Source organism: Barbus barbus (assembly GCF_936440315.1).
Source record: "Barbus barbus genome assembly, chromosome: 3".
Lineage (NCBI taxonomy): Eukaryota > Metazoa > Chordata > Actinopteri > Cypriniformes > Cyprinidae > Barbus > Barbus barbus.
Window position 1 is genome coordinate 3,899,208 of NC_136731.1, and position 12,283 is coordinate 3,911,490.

Genomic DNA, 12,283 nt, shown 5'->3' on the forward strand with positions numbered 1-12,283 from the left:
ATATATATATATATATGAAGAGTTCATTTGCAAAAACAGATTTTTAACAATTTTCAAAAATGATGTTTTTTCATTGTATATTCCAATTAATCTCAATCAAACTGCAGTTGGGTTATTTTGATTAGGTTAAGAAATAACTAAAAATTACAGCTAACTAACACAATAAAAACATGATAACATTGATATCTTTCATATTGACTGAGTAAGACCATGTCAAAGCTTCAAATCATAGTGAAATTAATGATTGAAAAACTTACATATTTAGCCTGAATATCACAGGCTCACAAATAATCTGTTTTGAAGAGTTAAAACGTCAACAACAACCTTGTGTAAAAATACAAAGCAGGCTATTACACAAAACTTTAATACAGTAATAGAGTTGACCTATAAAGCCCGAGACACAATGCAGGATTTTTGGCTGTCCCAGGCGAAAGACTGGCATCATGAAACAATCGTAGTGAATCAGAAATGGGACAGCCGAAAATCGTGCATTGTGTCTCGGGCTTAAGAAAGTATTTTTGATAACGTTATGCTCATCGAAATCTCAGACAATGAAGAAATGATCACCCATTTACTGGGAGCTATTCGATTTTGAATAAAGTATTTTAATTGAGCAAGATCGATTTAAATCATGTGCTCATCAAGACCGCATGCTTTTTAGGGAGAATAAAACCCTTGTGATAAAATTAAGCATTGGAATGAGAGACAATGAAAGAATATCACATATTTAATGTAAAAGATTCAACGTACAGTGAAAAAGTATTTTATTTAGTAAGACAAAGACAAATTTTATTTAGTAAATCAGGGACTCGTCAAACCCGCATGCTTTTTTGAAGAAGCGCCCTCTTGATAACATTAGAAAACTCGTTTTTGTTGTTATAAATTATTAGACAATGAAGAAATGATTACATATTTAATGGAAGAGATTGAATTTAACAAAAAAAAAACTTCAAATTAAGCTAAATTGATTTTACTTACGCACCCGTTCATTGGAAAACCCGCCCATAAATTTGAGCTACCCTGTCTGAGTGGTGAACGGGTGCGTAAGTAAATGATTTTACTCTTTCATGAGATTACTTCCTCTTTTTGGCCGGGTTATTTTTCTCCGTGTCGAAAACTCTAGGGGCGGGGCGTCTAAACCGGGGTGTTTTTAGGGGTGTGATATTCAAATGACGATTTTTTTCATACGAAAATACGAATGTTTCCTAAATCACACGTGAGATCTGTCGTAAATTGATTTATGCGCTCGGTTCTGCACTCGTTTCTACGTTAGATTGATAAATGAGACCCATCGTCTGGAGAGTTTTCCAGTGCCCAAATTTGGTTTGTATTATATTTATTATGAAGGGCAAATTATAATATCTATAATGAAAACATTCACGTGTGGAGATTTAATTTATTTGCATAAAGTTTGAGTAAACGGGAATATATTCTATGAAACGTTTATTTAATTTAATATTTTAAAATGTATTTGTTTATAGAAATCTAATATATTTACATGTACAGAAATGTAATATGTTAACAAATATTAGAAGTTAATATATGGACATGCATTGCCAATTAATATATTTACATAGTCTGATATCTAAATGTATTTACATATAAAGGAAATAAATATATGTAAATATTTCAGATAAAAATATATTTACATATATACATTGCCCTCCAAAAGTATTGGAACAGTAAAGACAAAATTGCTCTGTTGGCTGTGGAGTCAAGACATTTACAAATATGATTAAAAGAGGAATATTAGACAAAACTACAAGATGTCACATTTTATTATTAGCCGTTTCAACACATAGATGTTTTAGCAGCTAAGAAGTTCAGCACTTTTAGAGTTTCATCCCTCTATCTGATGTGAGCATAAGAAGTGATCAGCTGTGTCCTGTTGCATTAATTCTTCAGATATTAAAAGCAGGGAATGTGTCGTATCAGTTATATTCATTACTTACGGGGCTTCTCTCTCTCCCGACAGAACGGTGTTTTCGTGTTTTTTGTTTTGTAAGTCACAATGTTTTTGCACATCTTCGTCTCGTCTACCTGTCTTTAAGCGCGCATACAGTCGTGAGTTTCTGCTCGATGTCGGTAGAATCACATTTTTTGAGTTAAACTCAGTACACGCCGAAGAGCTGCGGGACCTCTGTCTGCTCCAAAAGCCTACTCCATCACCGACCCCCACTACTGCATCTCGCCCACAGCGGAGGCGCTACAAGCGGCGTGAGAGGAAGCAGAAGAGGGGTAAGCGCGGAGGTATCCGAGCTAGGCTAGCGGCCAACCCACACAAGCCAGCTATCCCCACCATCGTACTGGCGAACGTACACTCTTTGGACAATAAACTGGACTACATCCGACTACTCCGCAAACTCAGAAGAGCCAGAGCCCCGACCCCCATCATGTGCACCTTCTACAGAGGCACCATCGAGAGCATCCTAACCAGCTGCATCACTGTGTGGTATGGCGCTTGCAACCCATCCTGCCGCAAGTCACTTCAACGAATAGTGAGAGCAGCTGAGAAGATCATTGGTGTCTCTCTCCCCTCCCTCCAGGACATCTACAGCACCCGTCTCACCCGCAAAGCCCTCCGCATTGCAGGTGATCCCACCCACCCGACACACAGCTTCTTCAGTCTGCTGCCATCAGGGAGGAGACTGCGAGGACCAGCAGACTGAAGGACAGCTTCATACATCAGGCTGTCAGGAAGCGGAACTCCCTCCCGTCCCTGACCCCCCTCCCCTCTTTTTACCCCATACAACACTGAACTCTGACACTATGAGGGTGGCTGGTCCTGGGGGTGTGGGGAGCCCCCACGGCTCCCCACACCCCCAGGACCAGCCACCCCCACCTACTTACAAACTGTGATCATCACCTGTCACTTGTGCAGCATTGGACTGATCACTACCTCATCCAGCATTGACTGCAAACTGCCTCCTCGGATAGTCTGATAAAAAGACTGTTCTCCTGTCAATTTAACCTGTTAACCTTCAACCCCATTTGTGGCCTCGCAGGTGAAAATAACCTACCTGAATTAAAATGGTAACAGTTTGTGACAAAGTGTGCTTACACAAACAAATTAGGTATCTTTTGAAAGAAGAGACTCTGGGCTTTACTATCTATCATCCAGAGTTGATAATGCTCAAAAAGATAAAAAGTTATAGACACTGACGTGCCTTGAAAAATATTTTTCCACACTGAATGTTTTTTTTATTTCATATACAAATACATGAAATAAGTCCTGGAGCAATCCAGAAAAGTAATGGATCGAAAGCCATGTGTCTCATATGTGCATATTTCAAATTTGAAGAAGATACCATGAAAAATGAGATTCCTGCAATATTTTTTCTGAAACTATTTATGGTCCCCCCACCCCCCTGTTTGAGGAAAAATAACCACCAAATGGATTACAGAATTATACAAGCTATTTTAGTCATTGTACATGTTCCTGCATAGTTTTTCAATTATAAAATAATAGACAGATTTATTTGAGCACTAAAAAATACAAAAATAATTATTTGAGTAATAAAAAAGGAAAAAAAATAGAAAAAAATGCTTTGTATATAGTATGTATACTGAAGTATTCTTCGTTATTCGTTATTACAATGATAAATATCACTGCCAGACGTGAAGTGATATTGCCAGACATGGTCATAGAGTCAGTAAACACACGCTGATGTGCTTCCATTCAGATTATAATCAAACAGATGGGCCATATAATCAATAATAGCTGATCAATGAATCACAATGATAGCCGTCATAGAGTCGCTAATAAACACGCTGATGTGCGTCCATACAGATTATAATCATGCAGACACGGCCACATTCCCCACACAATACACACACACACACATATAAAAAATGTAGAAGAAAAAAAAAACAGTTTTTTATGGATAAAGCAGATCGCTAAGTTATGCCCCGCTCAGGTGACAGCGTGCGTCACAGAAGCGTCACTGCCGGCAGGAGGGAGCGCCAAATTCAAATAATCTATATTCCGCTTTTCTGAGACTTTTTTTTCCGTAGACGGTCTCATTATATTTGTAAGACCGTATTCTACAACATCGTTTTGTTTTTTTACCACCAAGACGCTGTTTTTGAGCGTAATTTATTCCATAACGGACGCGAACAATAACTCTCTGAAGAAATGAAATGTAAACAAAGGAATATTCATCCTTATTACAACGTTATTGTTTCGCTGGACTAAAAGTGCTCGCTGGGATGTTTTTCTGTGGACCCTTACCTCTCTAACTAAACTGGGATTTCAGCAGTGGACGCGTTTGTGGCTCGTTATTACAATGATAAAGGTACGTACGGCTTTTTTACTCTGCGTGTTTGGATGTGTACTGCTTACACAAATGTAGCAAATTTGTGCCACTCATTCCTTATAAGCTTTCCATCGAAAAACAGCGATCTGTCGTCGATGCTTGAGGCTTAGACCCTCAGAATGATATAAAGTTTGTCAAGATTAACTTTGTCCCGTTTCATTTATTCTATTAGAAAACAATGACACATGCAAACAAAGATCGTTCAGTGCGAGGTCGCTCTGGTGCAGGCTAACAGCAGACTGACAAGCTCTTTTTGCACTACACACATATCTGCACAGTTTTTGTTTTATTTATCTGCTATTCTGCCATGTGCCTTTGTCACTTTATCTATCTTTTTTATGTTTCTACAATGTCCTCAGACTGACAAGCTCTTTTTGCACTACACATATATCTGCACAGTTTTGGTTTATTTAACTGGTTTGCACTCCATCTATTCTGCCATGTCACTTTATCTATCTTTTTTTTCTACAATGTTCTCAGATTGATAAGCTCTTTTTGCACTACAAATATATCTGCACAGTTTTGTTTTTATTTAACTGGTTTGCACTATCTGCCATGCGCCTTATGCCACTTTATCTATTTCTTTATTTTTTTTTTTCTACAATGTCCTTACTTGTATAGCTATAGAGTTGTATGCACATATGTTTAAACCGTATTATCTGTATTTGAACGTGTTTAATGTTAACTGTTTACACCAAGGGTCTGAGGGTAACGCAATTTCAATTCTCTGTATGTATGTGCTGTACATGTGGAAGAATTGACAATAAAGCAGACTTGGCTTGACTTGACTGACTTCTGTATTCTGAATCTCGCATTCGATGATGACACACACAAACCAGGATGAAGATGAGGGAGCTGACTTTGAGAGAAAAGCAAGTAATTTGGATGCTAAAAGAAAAGAGGAAGTAAATTAGAGCTATAGCAAAAACAAAGGGCATGGAGAAATCAAGAGTTTGGAAACGACCAGCGACACCAGCAACCAACAACGACCTGATTGGCTGAGAAAACAACAGTAGTTGATGACAGAAAAATCATGAAAGCTGTGAAAATGAATCCTAAAAGACGTGTCTGTAAAATCACCAACAACTTCCAGAAAGCTGGGGTGATGCTCTGACAATCTACTGTCCTCAGGAGACTTTGACACAGAATTACAGATGCTACACAGCAAGATGCAAACCTCTGACCAGCTCCAGAAGAGTTTTGGAACTGTGTTTATGTACCGATGACACAAAGATGAACCTATATCTAAGTGATGGAAAAGCAAAAATGTGGAGAAAAAAAGGGAACTGAAAATGATCCCAAGCATACAGCCTCATCTGTAAAGCATCGTGGAGGTGGTGTCATGGCATGGGCATGCATGGCTGTCTCTGGAACAGGCCCTCTCAACTTTACTGGTGACTTAATGTATGATGACAGTATTTATTTATTTAGTCATTTAGCAGACGCTTTTATCCAAAGCGACTTACAAATGAGGACATAAGAAGCAATCAAAACCAACAAAAGAGCAACAACGTGCAAGTGCTATTACAAGTCATGGTTAGCCTAACGCAGTACAGATAATTATTATTATTATTGTTATTTTTTAATAAAAAGACATAGATAAAATACAATTAGAATAGATAGTGCTAGAGTTAGAGGGTCAAGTAAAGATATGAATTTGGAAGGGTACAAAACCATCTTGTCTACCAATATTCAAGAAAATGCCACCAGATTCATTGGGAAGTGCTTCATATTGCATCAGGACAATGACCCAAAACACCCTGCCAGTTCAGTCAAGGAGTTTATAAGAGCAAAGAAATGGAAAGTCTTAGATTGCCCAAGTCAATCTCCAGATTTAAATCTGATTGACCATGAATTTCAGCAGCTGAAGAGGAGAATAAAGGCAGAAACTCCCCAAAACAAGCAACAATTGGAATTGGCTGCATTAAAGGCTGGGAAAAGTATTTCAAAGGATGAGACCAAGAGTCTGGTGATGTCTATGGGTCACAGACTCACTGCTGTGATTGTGTGCAAGGGATCTGCAACTAAATAATAGCTTTTAATCTTTTATATCTGCCTTATGATCAACTGTCCCGTTTAGTTTTCTCCACCCTAATGTTTAGCATGTTAAGCATGCCGATTAGCATAGGTAACATTACAGTCTTTGTTTGCATCAAACACCACGCTTTCACATATATTCACGGAAATAACCAGTCTCATGACTACTATATCGCTTTAACTCATGAAAATACTCAAAGGGGTAAAATAGACATTAATAAATGAAGACACAACTCATGCTGTTGTCTCTGCTTCAGTCTGTATTGGCTGTGATGCACAGCATAGCTCCTTTCAGCCACAACCTGCCACCTTCAATCTCCCTCTATTGGACACTCCAAAAATTACACCTAAATTATATTGATTTGAACTATTTTTTTTCTTTTTCTTTTTCTTTTTTATTACTGTTGAATCACATTGATTTGTCATTTATGAATATTTTGATCTTTGATCTTTTTAACCTCTACACAAATACCTTAAACTTCCAAAAACTCTCCGTAATAAGGGGTACAAGGGGAGCATCCAAATATAACAAAACACAACAAGAGTCATGTAAACAATCATGTAAGGATTCGATGCTGATTAAAGTTTGCCAGTCACATTATTCTGATCTTATTTGACTCGGTCCGACGACATCCTTTACACTGGTCCTGAAATTTCAAAGTTGCTTTCAGCAAACTTGACCGCTTTGTCTGGATCGGTGAAGTAGAGCTCTTTGCCATTGTGCGAGACCCTCAGTTTAGCAGGATATTGCAGTCCGTATTTGACTCCAGGTTTATCCTTCAGCGCAACTCCCTTGCATGTTTAAAAAGAGGGCGTCGCTTTACCACAGCAGGCGGATAGTCCAGAAAGATGTTGATTCTTTGGCCCCTGAAGAGAATCTGCTGCATCCTGGCCACCTTTTGGATTATTTCTTCCATCTCGTAGACATAAGCAAGCGCAGAATGAAGGCTCGAGGTGGCTCATCATTTCCAGGATGGGCGCGTAGAGCTTGGTGGGCTCGGTCCACGTGCGGGGGTTTCTCCTAGGGAAGGTCCTCTGCGAGGAGTTGGGCAACGAAATCTCTAGGCTTTACTCTGGATTCAGCGCCCTCTTTGATGTTCAGTATACAGATATTTTGTCTTCTGCTGCGGCTTTCGAGGTCAGTGCATTTTTCTGTAAGCAGCTCCACGGTACGCTTTAGGTTTCCCAGATCTTGTTCCATCTTAACCATTGTGTCAGAAGAAGTGGAAGCGTAACTTTCCAGGCTTGTCAATTTCGCAGCGTGGTCATCCATCGTAACTTTAATCTCAGAGATTGCAGCGCTGGCCTTGTTTTTAAATGCCAACAGTTCTCCTCTGATTTTAGATTGCGTGTAGATTTTTTACGGAGCCGTCGTGAAGTGCGTGCTACTCTCTCATATCAAAACCCGGAAGCCATTATACTGTCTTTTGTATAAGTCATTTGCAGACATGTCTTTTGCAGACAAGGTAATGTTACTGTAAACATTACCATTGTCTGCATTTGTGATCGGAGAAACGACAAACAACAAGTATTACTCTACACAGCTCAAAACTCGCTTTTGAATTGTCAGTGGCAAATTTTTTAAATAAGAAAAGTACTTACAGGCTGTGAGTCAGAAGCGCTAGACTGTCCTCGCAAAGTTGGAATTGCCCCACTTTGGAATTGGAATTGCCCCACAAACAGCCTTTGTGCAAGCCAGAATTTTAGGCTACACTTCCAGGTTCAGGAAATAGTCCTCTGTAAAATGTGCTGCACTCTAATATTTGGGTTGAACTGTTCTGGAACAGTGTTGTAAACACAACTGAACCACTGATTTATAGTTGTGTCCTCTTTTAGAGGCCCAAACAAAATACTTTGGCTTTCACAACAAAACAGTGTCTCCAGGACATGGCGCCGGCGGCAGCAACAATACAACAACGGGAATAATAGTTCTGCCTTCTTTCATTGCGTATACGTTTGGGCTGTGTTTTGCAAATCTCCACACTCCATGACGTAGACATGTGGGAGCGTGTTTGACGAACGCAGGTACATTCTATTGGTTTTATTTTGCTCACTGAAGAGCCAAGAGGCCAATTTCCAGTTTCAAAGGCCCCCACGCACACAAGCAACAACTCTTGCCTGCATCAGGGTGGTGTGTGAGTGTGTTTATGTGTGAGTGGGCCCACGTTCTTTATATTCTGTTTATTGAAATCATATTACAATTTTTCTGTTACAGTTCATAAGACAGTGTAAAGTGTTACTTTATACTCTCTGTTTGGGAAATATTCACCGTTAAGACTTTATAACTTGGTTATATATAAGTGAGTGACTGAATTTAATATTTCACTGTGAATTTACACTTTATGAGTTAGGTAGTGTGTACAAAGTGCATCCTAAGTGAGAAACGTAAGGTTCTTTGAAACTCATCGATTGGGGTACATTTCCCTAGGGGATACATTGTTTATTTCATTCTGTGTATTCATGTTGTACATTAAGTATTAATATCTGTACTTATTTATATTGAATTTACCTATTGGTTATTACAAGAATATATCTACTGATTATTCCTATCCGATGTCTACACAGTTCTACTAATATATATAAAACTATATACACTTTATTTTTCGTTATTTCCCTTTTCTGTTTTATAAATGAATCCCCATTGATGTATAACCTTATCAGTTTATTTGAGACCTGTCCTGGCAAAATGAGTCATAATAAGCTAATTTTTAAAAATTAGTTATTTTTCATTTTCACATTCTCCATTAAAAGACCTTCAAAATCATTTGTTGGAATTGGACGAAAAATTACTGAGCTGTAGCTGATTGAAGTCGATAGAGTCAGCAAAGTCTATTCTGAGAAAAACAAGAGTTTAAGTTTTCTGAAGGTTCCAAAGCAAAATCACCTATGATTTGAGCAATGTTGCATCTTTTCCTCCAATTAATTTCTTAATGTAAACTTGGATCCAGACCCTGTGCTCATTATATTAGGACATTCTAATTATACATGTTCATTGAAAGGTGCTCAACAGAAATTCCTTATGTATTGTTTGATAACAGCCAAGAAACTGTTATTACTGTTCTGGAAAAAGGTTAATGCTCCCGCTGCCAAACTATGGCTTGAGGAACTGATATCTACTCTGCACTTGGAACAAACCAGATATCTTTTAAAAGGCAACATTGGACAATTTCACAAGATTTGGGACCCTTTCTTCTGTTACCTCAAGAGCAATTCTATTCCTTAATTCAGTGTATTATAACTTAAAATTTGCTTTGATTGTCACTGTATTGTATATTAACAGACCAGGTAGGGGTATTATATTCAAGGTTTCAAAGTTTTTGTAATTTTTTTTGTGCATATAAGAAAATTAATCCTGGAACGTGTGATTATTGTAAGGTTATTCCATGACTGAATAAAAACGTATTTGACACAAAAAAAAGACAGTATAAGTCATTATATTCAGTAATTATGTCCACACTGGATGCAACAAATGCCTCATTTATAGCGGGCTTTATTGTTTTAGTCTCGTCGTGCCAGGGACCATTGACTGTAAAAAGACCGGAACACAGCATCACAACATGGGAAGAGGTGTAACATTTCCATCACACGCTTGAGGTATTCGGCCAATCACAATGCACCGGTTAGCTGGCCAATCAGAGCATGCCTCGCTTCTCAGAACGATGAGCTTTGTAAAAATCAGCGCGTTTCAGAAAGGTGGGGCATAGAGGAGCAACAATAATGCACAGTATGTGGAAAATAATGTTTTTATGACCTTAAACTGCATAAACACATTGCATTACACCAAATACACAAAATAATGTTCTTTTTAGCAATGTCATATGACCCCTTTAAGCAGTCAAGATCTTCTCCCATGCCCGGCAAATACAATCCTCCACAAACAGCTGCCCATTCCACGAGGGTGGAGGAACACCCAACAGTCTGGTTGCGCTATCCGGTAGCGCCTCATACTGTCCCTTGATATCAGAGGACCTTTGAGTGCTTCCGGTGACTCTAAAGGTCTATCTTGTTCCTTATTCACTTCCCACGACAAATAATGAGCACCACGCTACAAAGTAATAGTGCAATAGTGTAAGTTCAATAGTGCAGTATAGTCCGGCAACTAATGCTAACAGAGATTGCTGACTCTCACAAAGGCCTCAATGTCTAAACACACACAACTCTTTGTACAGTATATTTAACCAGCGTGGGCTAGTATGACCTGTTGCGTGTAAACCTCACTCCCCTGATCTCAAAATGAGGCGCTCTAGCGACTGATGCTAGAGGCCATAGCCTTTAGCCTCCTTCTTCAGTTTGTCCATGACTTCAGTCAGCATGGTGTTTCTAGCTAAAGCAGGTTTTGGACTGAAGGTCTGTCTGCACTGAGGGCAGCTGTAGACTCTCTTCTGATCCTCCTGTTCTCAGTACCCTGTAATACAGCTCTTACAGTAACTGTGTCCACAGGGAATGGTCACTGGATCCTTCAGGAGATCCAGACACACTGAACACAAGAACTCCTTCTGATCCACAGAAATTCTGGCTTCTGCCATTTTTACAGTTTGAATACAGAGACACACAACAGCTCAACCACACTTCAGTTTCTCTTTCCCTGAACTCATGTGATTTCTGTTTCCTGGTTCTGTGTTTGAGTGACGTGTATAAATCAGGTGTGTCTACAAACCTGTAAATCACATTCCTCATTCCTACTTTCAACATCCACTGTGCACTGAGTGTCCAAATTCAAGTGAAGTTGAGCTTTATTGTCATTCTGCTACATGTGTGGACATATAGTGGAACGAAATGTCATGTCTCGCAGGACCACGGTGCTACATATTAGTTAAACATAAGATAAACATACAACAATGTAAGTATAAGAGGGGAAAAAAAGCATCTGCCTATACATGTACTATAAATACTATAACTACTATACCTAGTTGCCTAGACATACACAAACTGAGACTGTACAAGAACTTTACATATATACTGTACATGAAATTGTGCAAAAAGATAGAAATAAAAAGAAAAATTGTATATATATTTCGTACATTAAATTGTTGTGCAGATTAAGGAGAGGTTTTGTGGGAAGCAGCGCATAGTGCAAAAAGATTTGTAGTGCAATGCTCAAGTAAACATTATTTTGTAGTGCAATGCTCAAGTAAAAAAATTTTTTATTGAGTCTTTGTAGCAGAGAGTGTTCATAGAAAGTGACTAGTGTGCATGTAGTGGGATGAGTGCGTTACTACAGGTGGTTTGTATAGCCCACTCACCTGTGTGTAGAACACTCAGAATTGCACTTAGGAAAAGTAGTCAACTGTATTAATGAGTTGGGAGGGGGGTGGGGTTTGGTCAGAGGGGGACAGGGAGATTGGAGTTAAGAGCTCTCACAGCCTGGGGAAAAAAGCTGTTGAGCAATCTGACAGAGCGAGCTTTGATACTCCGGTACCTTCTACCTGATGGTAGGTGCTGGAAGAGGTTGTGGGAGGGTGGGTGGGGTCTTTCACGATGCTGGAGGCCTTGCTGGAACATCGTGCAAGGAAAATGTCCAGAATGGACGGGAGAGGGGCACCGTTGATCTTTGCGGCAGTGTTCACTGTCCGTTGTAGGGTCTTGCGGTCAGCAGCACTGCAGTTCCCATACCAGACAGTGATGCAGGTGGTCAGCACACTCTCAATGGTGCCCCTGTAGAAAGTGGTGAGGATGGGTGGCGGGAGACTTGCCCTTTTCAGCCGGCGGAGAAAGTGGAGGCACTGTTGTCCCTTCTTGTTGAGTGACGTGACGTTGGTGGTCCAGGTGAGATCCTCTGAGATGTGCACCCTCAGGAATTTAGTGCTGCCGACTCTCTCATCGGTTGAGCCGTCGATGGTCAGTGGGGGGTGGTCAACGGAGTTTCTCCTGAAGTCCATCACAACCTCTTTTGCCTTACTCACATTGAGGGACAGGTTGTTAGCACCACA